Consider the following 16,986-nt stretch of genomic DNA (forward strand, 5'->3'; position numbering starts at 1 on the left):
CAAGTAACCTTTTAGCTTGGCACATTTATTATTGAAGCGGACGCTTTGGCCCTGTTTAGATTTGGAGGTTATCGAATTCTTTTCAGCGCCTTATCACATAGATGTTTTGCTGGTGATGGCTGTGAGGCTTGGCCTTGGTTTGAGTGGAATGCAGTTGAGTCATATTTCTAATAAACCTCATTCTCCACATTTCTTTTACTGGCAGAGCACCATCATATTCACGGAACGCCATTGTGATTCACACATGAAATTATGCACAATGCTTCCAGTGAAGGAGTGAAGCTTATTAAGCTTCTTTCCTACAAGTCCATTCCTCACAATCTCACTATTTGAAGTAAGAAGTCATTCTGACATGTTTTGAAGCATAAAAAGTGCTTGGATACTTGGAAGTATTTATTATTGGTGAATGTCTTCCTTTTCCACCCTGTTGTCCATTCATTTACCCAATTCCTGTGCCGAATACAGTGAAGAGGCAGGAACAAGATGCTGAAAAAATAGTAGCACGAGAATCCAGTGATAGAAATACAGGCTGAATTTAATTAGGCTTCCATTCAGACCAGGCGTTGCATATTTAAAATGCTGTACTTGAAGAATGAAAAATGCATTATTCCGACACCTGGTCAGAAACACAAATGCTTAACATTATGGGCATTTACTCCACACGACAGCATGGCAGAATGCAAGATAACAAGAGGCAGCCTTGATGGTTGTGCTCAATAATACCCCTCCCGCAGTTCCTGTCTCCCCATTTCTCTCTTCCTTCATCAGAGGAGGTGGTGCCTTTGTCAAGAAAGGAGCACAAAGTGAGGAAAGATGTCACAACAAACAAAAACAGCATAGTAACCCCCTGAAATCTAATCAGGAGCCATTGATTCATGCTCTGAATAGAGACGTAGTACCTTGAGAGGCTCATCCAGTAAGGCCATAGACTGCATGATAGGGGCCTTCAAAGTTCAGCTGCATGTGTAGCTCCTTGTCACTCTGGTTGCACATTTAGAATCAACTCTGTCAATGCAAACTACAACCTTTGAGGCCTTTGTTATTTCACTCATTTATTCCATGTTCTTGAATCATTATTTTTTTTTTCTCGGATTTGAGGTGTTTGTGTAGTTTTTGAAGCAAGCGAGGGCTGAGGTCGTTGCTATGAAGGATACTTCATCTGAGCAATTAAACACAAGGTAAATCTTTGCATAGCAAGGTTGTCTTGGTTTTAAAGGAAAAGGAAACATTTTGCGATTGGGTTTTTGCTTTTTTCAGCAAATTTTAATTTCTGTGTGTTGCCTTTCCACTCTGTGCAGACCTGATCCTGTCAGATTTCAGAAATTAAGCAGAAGAGGAGAAGAGGTTACAATTTGCCAAAGAACACATCAACTGGCCTAAAGAGAAATGGAGGAATATTTTGTGCACTGATGAGAGTAAAATTGTTCTTTTTGGGTCCAAGGGCCACAGACAGTTTGTGAGATGACCCCCAAACTCTGAATTCAAGCCACAGTTCACAGTGAAGACAGTGAAGCATGGTGGTGCAAACATCATGATATGGGCATGTTTCTCCTGCTATGGTGTTGGGCCTATATATCGCATACCAGGTATCATGGATCAGTTTGGATATGTCAAAATACTTGAAGAGGTCATGTTGTCTTATGCTGAAGAGGACATGCCCTTGAAATGGGTGTTTCAACAAGACAATGACCCCAAGCACACTAGTAAACGAGCAAAATCTTGGTTCCAAACCAACAAAATTAATGCCTCGCAGATGTGAAGAAATCATGAAAAACTGTGGTTATACAACTAAATACTAGTTTAGTGATTCACAGGATTGGTAAAAAAAGCAGTTTGAACATAATAGTTTTGAGGTTGTAGCGTCAACAGATGCTACTATTATTGTGAACACCCCTTTTTCTACTTTTTTTTTTTTTTTACTAATAGCCCAATTTCATGGCCTTAAGAGTGTGCATATCATGAATGCTTGGTCTTGTTGGATTAGTGAGAATCTACTGGTACCTTGTTTCCCATGTAACAGTAAGAAATATATTCAAAACCTGGATTAATATTTTTAGTCATATAGCATTACTGTTATTCTGAACACTACTGTATGTGTGATTTTGTATCACGGTGACTTGTTTTTAAAGTGATAAATGTGTTAATCTTGGTGCAGTTGCTGTAAAATCACAGTGAGTGGAAGAAATGCAGCTTCTCCACACTCATGCAGCCTGTCATTTCCAGAAAATAAGTATTCCCAACTGTTTCCAAGCATTGTGAATGATCAGTATTCATTCAGATCAGTGGATTTGAAAGAATACTGATCAGTGGATAGGGTGAATATACAAAAGGGAATGTACTAAATGTGCTAAAGGGTTATAAGCAAACAATTGTTCTTCTTACCTTCTCACCAGACAATGTAGACATCCTCAACTCTTGTAAATAAATAAATAAATAAAAAGTTGAAGTTATTAACTCAGATCTGTTTTTGCACTTTGATTTTGATGATTTTGGCAAAGGGTTTTTTTATTCACTGACATTGTTCATATTGCAGTTTAATACAACAATTAAGTATTTGTATGTCAACTATTATGTAAAACATTGGACATGTTTTCATTCAGAACCACAGGCAAAAGCTCCTTATTTTCATTGCTCATTAAATTATTTTTAAAAATGGAAAGAAAGTAGTATTTATCTTTTTTTTTAATCTGAAAAATTAGGCAATCCGTGGTTGGAAAAAACCCTATCCATATCTGAACCATGGCTTTTGTCATTCACTCCTAATTCCTGTCCATGTGTATAATTACAGTTTTATCTGTGTATTGTACTATTGGATCTTGTCATTGGTTTTTGGGGAGGAGTGTTTTGATTGTTGATATTTTGTGTTACATGTGCAATTGCTGTGTGCGTCTGCTGGTGCTTTGTTGTACATGTGCTTGGATATCCTGCTGCACACAAAATTTCCTTTTTAAGGATAAATAAAGTGAAACTTGAACTAATCACAATAGATAAGAAATTTGACTCTATAAATATTGCAGTGTGATATTACAATATTGTGATTTATTTATTATTATTGTAACAGCATTCCCAGGCTGCCCAGTTTGGGCAAATTTGGCCCACCCTCATTTTGAGTTGGCCTGCAGCAAAACGTTTACAGCAAACGAGGTATTCCACCCTAACTGCAGTCTTTTAAGGATTGCTGCAGTTCCATATCTGAACACAATTTTACATGTTGAAATTGTGCAGCATTGTAGAGTTTATGTGATTTCAGCCCGCTGTTGAGTGAACACTACCATCTAGTGAGCTCAGAAAAAAACAACAGCTTTTTTGTGAGGTTTTGCCATCACTGCATCATTGAAAATACACTGTAATGTACTTTCACTTAATATTAAAATGTATTTATTTATTTGTTTCATGGCCCTCTGCCCAGGTTACATTTTAACCCTTCGTGGGAAATGATTTGGGCACCTCTGCACTAGAACAATGTTTCCCTTCAACAGGCTCCATGTTACAAATCATATTTACAAAAACAATGGACAGTGCATCTTTGAGTTGTGTAGATTTTCCTCAAGGAGAGCAATACTGAATATTTGGTCATTAAATAATAAATACACTTTTTGAAGTAAATTGTCTGCTTGCCTGCCATTGTATTTTTACCTGTAGAATGGCTGCATAACAAGTGTTTAAAAAAGTTTATTTGTACTGAGCAGTGTCTACTCAATTGGTATGTCACCATTTTTGCCACAGTGCATCATGCAAGGGAACTCTTTTTGGTGTGTTTTATTTATTTTTATGCTCAGATTGAAAATTTGGAGGCCTTTTTGTTTGCCTCTCACATGTTTGCCTCTCAAACAGTCTGTGCATTTCAATCTTGAAATGTACAAGTACAAACTCACTCCCATCCTTAATTTTTGAACTCTGACTGCAACTCCTTTAAGTAAATATTCATCAGTGGTCAATTTGATTTGTGGAAAAATCTCTTGCATGCCAAATGGAGAACCCATTTGGAATCATCTCAAAGGTAATTATTTGTAATATTTATATAGTAATGGCTTGGTAAAACAGTTGCATTTTCATTTCTTTTAATGAGTATCTGTAAAATTATGTTTATTATAGATTTAACATCTTGTCAGAATCATTCAGATGAGCTCTGTTGTTTGCACAATGTTCACATGTAGTTCACAAAATTAATGCGTGCAAGAGATTTTGAACATTTCAAAATTTTCTTTGTGCACTTGCATGCAGCCACGCACGGTTTACAACAGTTTACAATGGTTTACAACGAGTTTACTCTCTGGCATGGCAGATTGCATAACAGTGCGCAGATCAAATTTGTGCAAGTGTCAAGGTATCTTAATACTCAGATGAACTATACAATATATTATACCCTCTGCTGAATAAATGTGGTGTTGCACCTCCATCTCATTGCAACATACAGTGGGGAAATATTTGATCCCCTGTCAGTTTTGCAGGTTTTCCCACCTACAAAGAATCGATAGGTCTATAATTTTTATTGTAGGTACACTTCAACTGTGAGAGGCAGAATCTTAAAAAAAAAAAAAAAATCCAGAAAATCATATTGTATGATTTTTAAATAATTAATTTGCATTTTATTGCATAAAATAAGTATTTGACCCTCTAGAAAAACAGAGCTTAACAATTGGTACAGAAATATTTGTCTGCCATTACAGAGGTCAGACGTTTGCGGTAGTTCTGGACCAAGTTTTCACACACTGCAACAGGGATTTTGGTCCACTCCTCCATACAGATCTTCCCCAAATCTTTCAGGTTTGGATTTTCAGCTCCCTTCAAAGATTTTCTATTGAGTTCAGGTCTGGAGACTGGCCAGACCACTCCAGGACCTTGAAATGCTTCTTACGGAGCCCCTCCTTAGTTGCCCTGGCTTTGTGTTTGGGGGTCATTGTCATGCTGGAAGACCCAGCCACGACCCATCTTCAATGCTCTTACTGAGGGAGGGAGGTTGTTTGCCAAAATCTCGTAATACATGACCCCATCCGTCCTCTCTTCAATGCGGTGCAGTCGTCCTGTCCCCTTTGCAGAAGAGCACCCCCAGAGTATGATGTTTCCACCCCCATGCTTCACGGTTGGGATGGTTTTCTTGGGGTTGTTCTCATCCTCTAAACATGGTAAGTGGAGTTGATGCCAAAAAGCTCTACTTTGGTCTCATCTGACCACATGACCTTCTCCCATGCCTCCTCTGGATCATCTAGATGGTCACTGGTGAACTTCAAACGGGCCTGGACATGAGCTGGCTTGAGCAGGGGGACCTTGCTGCCCTGCAGGATTTTAAACCATTTCCGTTCATGTGTTACTAATGTAATCTTTGTGACTGTGGTCCCAGCTTTCTTCAGGTCATTGACCAGGTCCTCCTGTGTAGTTCTGAGCTTTCTCAGAATCATCCTTACCCCACAAAGTGAGATCTTGCATGGAATCCCAGACCGAGGGAGACTGACAGTCATCTTGTGTTTCTTCCACTTTCTAATAAATAATCACAACAGTTGTTGTCTTCTATCAAGCTGCTTGCCTGTTGTCCTGTAGTCCATCCCAGCCTTGTGCAGGTCTACAGTGTTGTCCCTGGTGTCCTTAGACAGCTCTTTGGTCTTGGCTATGGTGAACAGGTTGGAGTGTGATTGATTGAGTGTGTGAACAGGTGTCTTTTATACAGGTAACAAGTTCAAACAGGTGCAATTAATACAGGTAAAGAGTGCAGAATAAGTGGGCTTCATAAAGAAAAATGAACAGGTCTGTGAGAGCCAGAATTCTTGCTGGTTGGTAGGGGGTCATATACTTATTTCATGCAATAAAATGCAAATTAATTATTTAAAAATCATACAATGTGATTTTCTGGATTTTTTTTTTTTTTTTGATTCTGTCTCTCAGTTGAAGTGTACCTACGATAAAAATTACAGACCTCTCCATTCTTTGTCGGTGGGAAAACCTGCAAAACTGACAGGGGATCAAATACTTATTTTCCCTACTGTACAATTAATTTCAATTTCAATTTTCTATTTATTTTCCTTTATATAGCGCCAAATCACAACAGAGTTGCCTCAAGGCGCTTCACACAGGTAAGGTTGAACCTTACCCAACCCCCAGTGCAACAGTGGTAAGGAAAAACTCCCGCTGAGGAAGAAACCTCAAGCAGACCAGACTCAAAGGGATGAAACTCTGCTTGTGCCATGCTACAAACATAAATTACAGAAACAATTCACAGAATAATTCACGGACGAATATACAAGAATTGCTGTTGGTGCACAGGACAGGAGGGTCACCAACACATATACAACTCCCATCTCTGGATGGAGCTGCACCTTAAACAGAGAAAAACAATCAGGCATCGGAAAGACAAAAAATGCTGTATAATTTGCCAGCATAAATCAACAAGAAAAACAGAAGAAATACTAAGGTGATCGCCAGCCACTAGCCCTAAGCTTCACTAAAAGACACAGAATTTAGGTAAAGTTGAGGCCGCGGCCCGCTCCAATTACTAATAACATGAATTAAAAGAGTAAAAAGCGTAAAACAAAACTGTACCAGTATGCTAGCCATACGAAAGGGAAAAGAAATGTGTCTTAAGTCTGGACTTGAAAGTCTCACAGAATCTAATTGTTTTATTGACGCAGGGAGATCATTCCGCAGAACAGGGGCACGATAAGAGAAAGCTCTTTGACCCACAGACTTCTTATTCACCCTAGGGACACAAAGTAGTCCTGCACCCTGAGAACGTAAAGCCCGGGCCGGTACGTAAGGTTTAATTAGGTCAGCTAGGTTGGGAGGTGCCAGTCCATGAATAATTTTATAGGTTAGTAGCAGAACCTTAAACTCTGATCTCACTGGGACAGGAAGCTAATGAAGAGATGCCAAAATGGGTGTAATGTGGTTGAACTTTCTGTTTTGTGTCAGAAGTCTGGCTGCAGCATTTTGAACCAATTGGAGACCCCTAATGCTAGACTGAGGTAAACCAGAAAATAGAACATTGCAGTAGTCAAATCTAGAAGAGAAGAATGCATGGATCAGGGTCTCAGATTGATGCAGATGTCTCACTGGACCAAGAACCATCATTTCAGTCTTATCAGAGTTTAAAAGTAGGAAGTTTCTAGATATCCAACTTCTCACTGCTGCAAGGCAATCTTCTAAGGATTTTATGTGAACGAGATTACCAGCAGTTATCGGCATGTATAACTGAGTATCATCTGCATAGCAGTGAAAGGTAATCCCAAAACGCCGCAATATGTGCCCAAGCGGTGCTATATCAAGGGAGAAAAGCAGGGGGCCTAAGACAGACCCTTGTGGAACCCCAAATTTCATGTCTCTAAGGTTAGAGGTAGTGTTACTGTACAAAACACAGAACGACTGGTCAAGTATGACGTCAGCCATGCAAGGGCACGCCCAGTAATCCCAAAGTGATTTTCCAGCCTATCAAGAAGAATAAGAGGATCCACTGTATCAAATGCAGCACTGAGATCTAACAGCAACAGAACCGTAGTGGTGTCCGAATCCATTGTAAGCAGAAGATCATTCACCACTTTAGTGAGAGCCGTCTCTGTGGAATATTTTCTAAAAGCAGACTGCAGTGGCTCAAAGAGATTATTCTCAGTAAGATAGTCTACGAGCTGCCGTGAAACCACTTTTTCCAGAATTTTAGAGCAAAATGATAGATTTGATATTGGCCGATAGTTTTTCAATATACTAGGGTCAAGATTAGGTTTCTTAAGTAATGGTTTAATCACTGCAGATTTGAAACATTTAGGAACAGATCCAGAAGTTAAAGAATGATTAATAATTTCCAGCACAATCGGCCCAAGAGTGGACCACAGGTCCTTAAACAGTTTTGTTGGTATAGGATCAAATAAACAGGTTGTGCTTTTTGTTGACTTTACGAGTTTCATCAGCATGCCTAGAGAGATACTATCAAATTCTGTAAATCTAGGTAATACCTCAGTAGAGGCGCTCACCTCAATAGCATGGTGTAGTGGCTGTGTTAAGGCATGCTGGGATATGTTCAACCTAATGTCATCTATTTTCTTCTCAAAGTAATCCAGGAAATCTTGTGCTGTAAAAGGACAGCGAGCTACAGTTGGTTGTCCATGAATAAGTGTTGCCACTGTGTCTAACAAGAACTTTGAGTTATGCTTGTTTGTGTTGATCAAATCAGAGTAGTAGGTCCATTTTGTAGGCAATAATGCATGCTTATAGTCTAAGATAGCATCACGCCACGCAAGGTGGAATACTTCTAATTTTGAACGACGCCATTTCTGTTCTAGACCTCTTGCTTTATGCTTGAGGTCACGCAGGTAATCATTGAACCAAGGTGACCATGATTTGGGGGAGAGCGGTTTCAACACAGGTGGTGCAATCATGTCGAGTGTAGTTTTGAGCACTGAGTTTAAACTAGCCACAAGACTGTCTACTGATTGGGTATTTGTCAAAATTGAGGCTAAGACATCAGGCAGTCTAGCTTCTAGTTCAGTCTTAGTTGAGGAGTTGATGCATCGCCGTAGTAATAAATAAGGTTGTTGATCCACTAAACACGGCAGCGAAACTGTAAACTTAATAAGTGAGTGATCAGAGACCACTGATGTAAGAGGCATGATGTCAATATTCATGACAGCAATACTACGTGCGAGAACCAGATCCAGGGCATTTCCACTAATGTGCGTCGAATCCCAAATGCATTGCCGAAATCCTAATGCATCCACAATTTCCATAAATGATTTGCAGAGGGGATCAGAAGTCTTATTTATATGAACGTTAAAGTCACCAATGATCAGAATGTTATCTGCGCTCGTTGATAAGTTAGAGATGAACGCACCAAATTCATCTAAGAATTCAGAATATGGGCCAGGAGGCCTATATACAGTGACAAAATAATACGGCTGATTTTTATTCTTCTGTCCTTGGCAATGCATAATATCCTGAGCAGAGCGGAGAATCAGATGCTCAAACGAATTATATTTGTGACCCCCAACAGCTAATAAGCTAAACCTAGATTTATAAATACAATAAGAGCAACACCCCCGCCTTGCTTCGCATCACGAGGGACATGACTAAATGTATATGCTGGTGGGCAGGCTTCATTTAAGGGGAGGACAGCTGTAGGTTTAAGCCAGGTTTCACATAACCCAATCATATCTAAGTGATGATCAATAATTAAATCATTAATCAACAATGATTTTGAGGACAGTGATCTTATGTTAAAGATGCCCAGTCTAATAACCTCAGTGGGGTTGACAGTTGAACTGTTTGGGGTGGTTCCAGAGTAGCATATATAAGATGCCTAGAAGTAGGTTTAGGTTTGAGACGTTCCACGCACATTGTCGGTAGCAGACATGAAATCTTTGCTATTGCTGGAACAACCACTGGGCCATCCACAATTTCAACATCATCCAATACAATAATGGGTATTAAGTTTGCAAAGCATATCCCTCTATGATTTTTATGGACACGTCTACGGAAGCAGGCCACAGTCTCAACTTGTTGAATTTCCCTCCTTGGCAGATAAACTGCACTATCACCATAGTAGATTTTCTGCACTAATTTCCCCACTAAGCTAATGGATTCCACACCCACATTTGTCATAAGCCTTGCAGGGTCTCTAATCACCTGCTCCATGGCCTGCTGTAGATTCCTAATGTTACCCTCCCTGTAGAGCTCTATCTATGTTCACAGACAAGATGGCGGCGCCTTCCCCAGTAGGGTGGAGGCCGTCCGGCATCAACAGGCCACTGCGGCCCCAGAAAGAAGGCCAGTTATCAATAAAGCTAAAGCCTTGCTGTCTACAAAACTGCTCCAGCCACCTATTTAATGATGTCAGCCTGATAAACGCCTCATCAGTACCCCGGGAGGGGATGGGACCAGAAACTATTAATCCATGCCGACACATCTTTCTGGCAAGGTCACAAGTCCTCTCTATGTCCATTTTTGTGACCTCTGAGTGCTTCATCCTGATATCATTGGTGCCGACGTGAATAACTATGTGACTATATCTCATGTCATGTTCCTTCAGCTGTCTTCCCTTCTGCAGCGTCAGCATCCTAAGATGGGATGCAGTGTCGGGAGCTCTGGCCCCAGGAATACATTTAACGTCAGCCAGCGTCTGTAACCTGACTTTGCGGGTGATAGATTCCCTTATCACTAAAGGCTGGTGTTTCGGCCTGGAGATAGGAGTGGAAGTCACTTGTGGGCTTGGAGAATTCACATCAGGTAAATCCAAGGGGGAGAACTGATTCACAGTTCGCAGTGGCGAGTGTGATCGGGGTGCCACAACCGGGCACCAAGCCCTACGGGGCTTCCTCTGCCTAGCCATAGTCTGAAAACCGTCCTCCACAGCCGGCATTTCTCGGCTGATGCTAATGGGCTCGCTAGCCGGCCCAGCACTAACCTCATCTGGAGTGCCCGTAACATCTAACTCCACTGAGCTAAGAAGCTGCTCTAACTTACAGACACGGCTCTCTAAGAGAGCCACCCTATCTTCCAGCATCACATAGGATTTATGGAGGGTGTAAAGTAGATAAAGTAGTGTACTTTGTGCACTAGGAAATTCAAGAGTATAGCCAAGCAAGCATGAGCTAACCAATAATGGATAAGCTAACCACTCCTAAGGCTCACACAGACGCAAATAAATGAATTAAAGTTCACAGCAGTTACACTGAAAGAGTAGCAGAAGTATTAGAAGTATTAGACATGCAGGAACAGTATATATATATATATATATATATATATATATATATATATATAAACCACTCCTAAGATTAACACAAGAGTAAAGTACTAAGCTAAAGTTCACAACAGTTACACTAACAGTTAACTAACAGAAGTATACAAAAAGAATGAAATGAAAAATGAAAACGGGGGTCCGAAGTAGGTAACGCAAGCTAACCGCTAGCGAAAATGCTAGCCGCTCCTAAGATTTACACAATAGTAAAATAATTACTTAAAATTCACAGCAGTTCGACTGAAAAACTAACAGAAGTTTTAACCATGTAAAAAAGAAACAGCTATAAAAAATAACGATCTGGGGGAGGGGAGGAGTTGACCTAGCTAGCAAAAGCTAACCACTAGCGAATGCTGACTGCTTGCGAATTACAACAGGACTATAGTTAAAGAACGTTCAGAGTAGATACAATTAATAAGTGCTAAACAGAAATAAAAGAAACGTATACAACCGTGTGAAGTTCAGAGTAGCGTCACAACAAACAATCCTTCAGAAACGGATTGCCAATATAATTCAATTAAATTTGAATTATATTGATTCTGGACTTTAAAAATCAATTCTCATATTTAAAATTAAATATTGTGATATCAGGAATATCAGTTTTTCCCACCCTGACATTGTTGGGGTACTCATCTAACAGCTGAGTAGCCTCGTCATAGTACTTGGCTGTACTCATAGTACTTGGCTGTTAGACTGCTTGGGAAGACCAGGGGCTGTACAGTTCATCCAACTGAAGTTGCGTCAGGTAGGATATCCATCATTAAACCTGTGCCACATCCTCATGCAGATCTCTATCAGATCCGCTGTAGAAACCCCGATCAACCATGGCATGCCGAAAGCACAAAAAAGTCATTATTGCTGTGTTGCCGCTTGCTGTTTGTTAAAAAAAATTACATTAACAATGTGATGATATTAGTTCTTGTGAGAATCTGTGACATTTCAAATGAAATTATTTAATGTGCAGTATGTGCATGCCCTTCTCAGTTTTTTATGATGCTCAATATAATGCAACAACTTTCCTATTATTACTTGTAATGACGGTTTGGCATTATAAGGTAGCGGTATTGATTTTGAAACACAAAGCATTTATTGTGAAGGTAAATGTTATTATTTTAATATTGGACTCATGCTAATTTAATAGAGTGCAACTTACACGTCAAGATGTCAGCCGGAGGGTCTCTCTCTCTCTCTCTCTTTCTGTCTCTCTCTCTGTTTCCCACCAAGCTTTGTCAAATATATCGTAATCTCAGGTTATATCAGCTACCTGTTTGGCCACTTGTTTGGCTGCTTTGTTTGGAAACATCCTTCTATCCATCCATTTTTTTATACCCACTTGCTCCAATTAAGGGTCATGGGGGGCTGGAGCCTTTCCAAGCAGTCATAGGGTGTAAAGCAGGGTACATCCTGGACAGGACGACAGTCTGTCGCAGGACCACATATAGCCAAACAAACACATTCACACCTGCACACACACCTACAGACAATTTAAAGTCACCAATTCACTAAACCTGCATGTCTTTGGATGTGGGAGGAAGCTGGAGTACTCAGAGGAAACTCACACAAACACAGAACATGCAAACTCCACACAGAAAGGGAATCGAACCCATGACATTCTTGCTGTGAAGCCGTGTTTGGAAAAGTCCAAAATTTAATTGTCTAATATGTAAACCTTAATCATTTTATCTAATCAGTTCAAATACAGTCAACCCCACTATTGCCCCTCTCTTTCTATGTCCTTCCTTAAAGCTACAGTCTGTAGGATTTAGTGTCATCTCATGGTGAGGTTCCTGACTGCATTGTGCCATTGCAGATCTCAGTTTTGTTTCCCTTATTGAAAAATAAAATAATGAGTTCTTGCAACACATACTGTGAGTTTCCACAGGTGGTGCTATGATCCTTTTAATTGTTGACTCTGGTTGCTCTGGGATTTTAGTTTTGCTGGATTTGACAGCAGCTTTTGACACGGTTGATCACTGTATTTTACTGTCCCGTCTGGAGCATTATGCAGGTTTTAAAAGCACAGCACTGAGTGGTTCAGATCTTATCTTAGAGAATGTAGTTTCTCTGTGCACCTTGGGCCACACCAGTCCAGCTCAGCACCCTTAAATTATGGTGTTCCACAAGGCTCTGTTTTGGGTCCTGCCCTTTTTTCACTGTATATGCTGCCACTTGGCACCATATTCAGAAAATACAACTTGGCCTTTCATTTTTATGCCGATGACCTGCAAATCTATCTCCCACTTAAGCTCCCATCAAATTCTTTTACTAACCTGGTAAATTGTCTGCAGGAAGTGAAAACTTGGTTGGCCCAAAATTTTCTAATTCTCAATGAGAAAAAAACTGAAATAGTTGGTTTTGGCCCTGCATGGTCATCTGGTTCATATGATGTGCTTGGTCCTTTGTCTTCCTGTGTGCATGATTCTGTCAGAAATCTGGGGGTCATTTTTGACAGCTCCTTCAAAATGGACAAGCAAATTAATTCTGTGGTAAAGGCCAGTTTCCACCAACTCAGAATCTTGAGAAAAGTGAAGGCTTACCTCACAGCGTGTGTTTTTGAGCGAGTTATTCATTTGTTTATAACATCTTGTCTAGATTATTGTAACTCTCTCTACTGTGGAGTGGACTAGTCGTCTCTAAAGTGTCTGCAGCAGGTCCAGAACGCTGCTGCACGACTGCTCATAGGGACGAGGAAGCGAGAGCACATCACCCCTGTGTTAGCCTCGCTCCATTGGCTTCCAGTCACAGTTAGGATTGATTTTAAGATTCTGTTGCTTGTGTTCAAGTGTTTAAATGGTTTGGCTCCCGATTACCTCTCTGAGCTTTTGACTCCTTATGTTCCGGTCAGATCAGTGAGGTCAGAAAGCCAGCTTTTATTAAATGTGCCCAGATCTCCATTAAAAACTCGAGGTGATCGGGCTTTTTCGGTGGCTGTGCCTAAACTTTGGAACAGTTTGCCTTTGCACATCAGAGCTGCTCCAACTCTAGAGTCTTTTAAATCTGTTCTTAAGACTCATTTTTATGCTTTGGCTTTTAATACAATTTAAGCTGTGTGTGTCTGGTCTTATGTGTCCTTGTATATTTTGGAATTTTAATGCTTTGTTTATTTTTTGTGGTATGGTTTTTGATATTGTTTTTACTGTGAAGCACTTTGGGCAGCTGCTGTTGTTGTAAATGTGTTATATAAATAAAATTGACATTGACATTGACATGATACCACTGGCTGCTCGCAGTTAAAAGGTTGTGGGTTTAAATCTAATTAGTCTTTTCTCTTTGGTATTCTTATAAGCAGTGCCAAAACAATTTCACTTTCAAATCAGAACAGTGTTAAGGGCCCCTTCACACATAGTACCAATGTGGCTGAATTGCGCATGAACTGCACATGAAGCAGGAATCATATGCAATACGTGTGAAATTGTAGCTGCCTTCAAAGTCTCGTACACCTGTTGCTCCAACTATTTGCGCACACCAGCAGCTGAAAGACAGAATGTGAGAGCACATCAAACCCTCTCACGGCAGGTGTCAGCCAAATTCCAGCTGACACACATGAACATCTAACACTGCTCGCTTGGCAATTAGAAAATATGTGGCCATTCGCACTGTTTGCACGAAAACATTCAGCAGACGATCACCTTTGAGCTGGATGTGAAATCTGACTAAGTGCCCCCACGACTGTAGCTTTGCAAAACAGCAACACACATGTGAGGTGCCAGAGTGCCCCCCCCCAACACACATACACACATGTGGCGTGCGTGTGAATTGCGCATGTGTTGCACTTCCCCTCCATTCGTAAACATGTGGTGTGCTGGGGGAGGGGGGTGGAAGCACACTTGTATGAGCTGCTGATATATGGATGGATAGATGGTGTGTTGGTGTGTGCGCTGGACTGACAGGTGGTGTGTCCGCCGACATCTGCAGGTGTTGAGATTTCTGGTTCTGGACGTCACAGCTGCAGAACACTTACTGTGTTTCGACGGAGATGCGCGCGTGTGTGCTTGCTGTCCTCATGTGGAAATACAACCTCAACTCGAATGAATTTGGGATGTTGTGTGAAATGTAAGTAAAACAGAATACAATGATTTGCTAATCCTTTTCAACCTATATTCGGTTGAATACACCACAAAGACAAGATATTTAATGTTCAAACTGATAGACTTTTCTTGTTGTTGTGCAAATATTTGCTCATTTTGAAATGGATGCCTGCAACACATTTCAAAAAAGCTGGGGCAGGGGCAACAAAAGACTGGGAAAGTTTATGAATGCTCAAAGAACACCTGTTTGGAACATTTCACAAGTGAACAGGTTAATTGGAAACAGATGAGTGTCATGGTTGGGTATAAAAGGAGCATCCCCAAAAGGCTCAGCTGTTTACAAGAAAAGATGGGGCGAGGATCACCACTTTGTGAAATCAATAATGTAAGACAATATTTGTTGTTGATTTGCATAATTTATGGTACATTTTCAAGTTTATTATGGCAAATTTTGATACTGAAGTATGTAATCTTGCATAAATGAGTAATATAATGTTTTCAAATTTAACTGCAACTTATGTAAAAGTTGTTATTATGGACTTTTTTATTGTTTGTTTTTGTTTTCCATCCATCACTTTTAAAAAACTGTTGGACATGTACAGTGAGACAAATACGTATTTGATCCAATAGAAAAACAAATCTTAATATTTCATAAAGAAACCTTTGTTTGCAATTACAGAGGTCAGACGTTTCCTGTAGTTCTTGATCAAGTTTGTACACACTGCAGTGAGTATTTTGGTCCACTCCTCCATACAGATCTTCTCCAGATCTTTCAGGTTTCCAGTTTCAGCTCCCTCCAAAGATTTTCTCTTGAGTTCAGGTCTGGAGACTGGCTAGGCCACTCCAGGACCTTGAAATCCTTCTTTCAGAGCTGGTCCTTAGTTGTTCTGGCTGTGTGTTTGGGGTCATTGTCATACTAGAAGACCCAGCCAGGACCCATCTTCAATGCTCTTACTGAGGGAAGGAGATTGTTTGCCAGAATGTTGCGATACATGACCCCATCCATTCTCCCTTCAATACGGTGCAGTTGTCCTGTCCCCTTTGCAGGAAAGCACGCTCAAAAATGATGTTTCCACCCCCATGCTTCATGGTTGAGACAGTGTTCTTGAGGTTGTTCTCATCCTCCAAACACAGTGAGTGGAATTGACACCAAAAAGCTCTATTTTGGTCTCATCTGACCACATGACCTTCTTCCATGCCTCCTCTGGATCATCCAGATAGTCATTGGCTAACTTCAAACGTGCCTGGATATGTGCTGGCATGAGCAGGGGGACCTTGCTGCCCTGCAGGATTTTAAACCATGATGGAATTGTGTGTTATTAATGTAATCTTTGAGACTGTGGTCTCAGCTCTCTTTAGGTCCTTGACCAGGTCCTCCGTTGTAGTTCTGGGCTTTCTCAGAATCATCCTTACCCCATGAGGTGAGAGCTTGCATGGAGCCCCAGACTGAGGAAGATTGACAGTCACCTGGTGTTTCTTCTATTTTCTAATAATGATGCCAACAGTTGTTGCCTTCTCACCAAGCTGCTTGCCTGTTGTCTTGTAGCCCATCCCAGCCTTGTGCAGGTCTACAGTTTTGTCCCTGGTGTCCTTAGACAGCTCTTTGGTCTTGGCTATGGTGGACAGGTTGGAGTGTGATTGACTGAGTGTGTGGACAGGTGTCTTTTATACAGGTAAAGACTTCAAACAGATGCAATTAATACAGGTAAAGAGTGCAGAATAAGAGGGCTTCTTAAAGAAAAACTAACAGGTCTGTGAGTACTAGAGCATGACACGGGAGTGGATTTTCACTCCCGTCCCATCCCGCTCCCAGGAAAAAAATCCCATCCTGTCCCAATCCTGGACTGGAGTAAAAAAATAAATCCCATCCCGTCCCACTCCTGTAAAGATGACTCCCAATCCCATCCCGCTCCCACTCAAAATCAGTCACACTCCCATCCCACGCCCATATGTCTTGCGCCGTGATGGTCAATCAGGGACTGAATATGTAGTGATGTGGAGATGTCTGGAGTTTGACTGAAGATGTGAACATGTCCTGTATCTGGTAGCAGCCTGTGAGCAGGACTTATGTCTCTTTTGTCCTTTATTTCACAATTATGACAGAGTTTTTGGAGCGAGCAGCAACCCTGCAGCAGGGGGAGCTGAGTTTTTTTCCTTTTTGTTGCGTGCGCGCGCGAGCGACTCATCTGTGGACAATATTTTATTAATTAACTACACAGATGTATAATAAAACAAATGGTGACT

The 16,986-nt window shown here is 40.8% G+C and overlaps 1 protein-coding gene and 1 long non-coding RNA gene across 4 annotated transcripts in view; one reads left to right on the forward strand and one right to left on the reverse strand.

Annotated features, from left to right (window-relative positions):
• Positions 1-16,986, reverse strand: part of LOC117510360 — a 903,074-nt gene that overhangs the window by 463,692 nt on the left and 422,396 nt on the right. The window lies entirely within an intron of this gene.
• The window catches only part of kiaa0825 (KIAA0825 ortholog), a 429,491-nt gene that overhangs the window by 246,542 nt on the left and 165,963 nt on the right, over positions 1-16,986 (forward strand). The window lies entirely within an intron of this gene.

The sequence above is a fragment of the Thalassophryne amazonica genome, chromosome 5, assembly GCF_902500255.1.
Source record: "Thalassophryne amazonica chromosome 5, fThaAma1.1, whole genome shotgun sequence".
Classification (NCBI taxonomy): Eukaryota; Metazoa; Chordata; class Actinopteri; order Batrachoidiformes; family Batrachoididae; genus Thalassophryne; species Thalassophryne amazonica.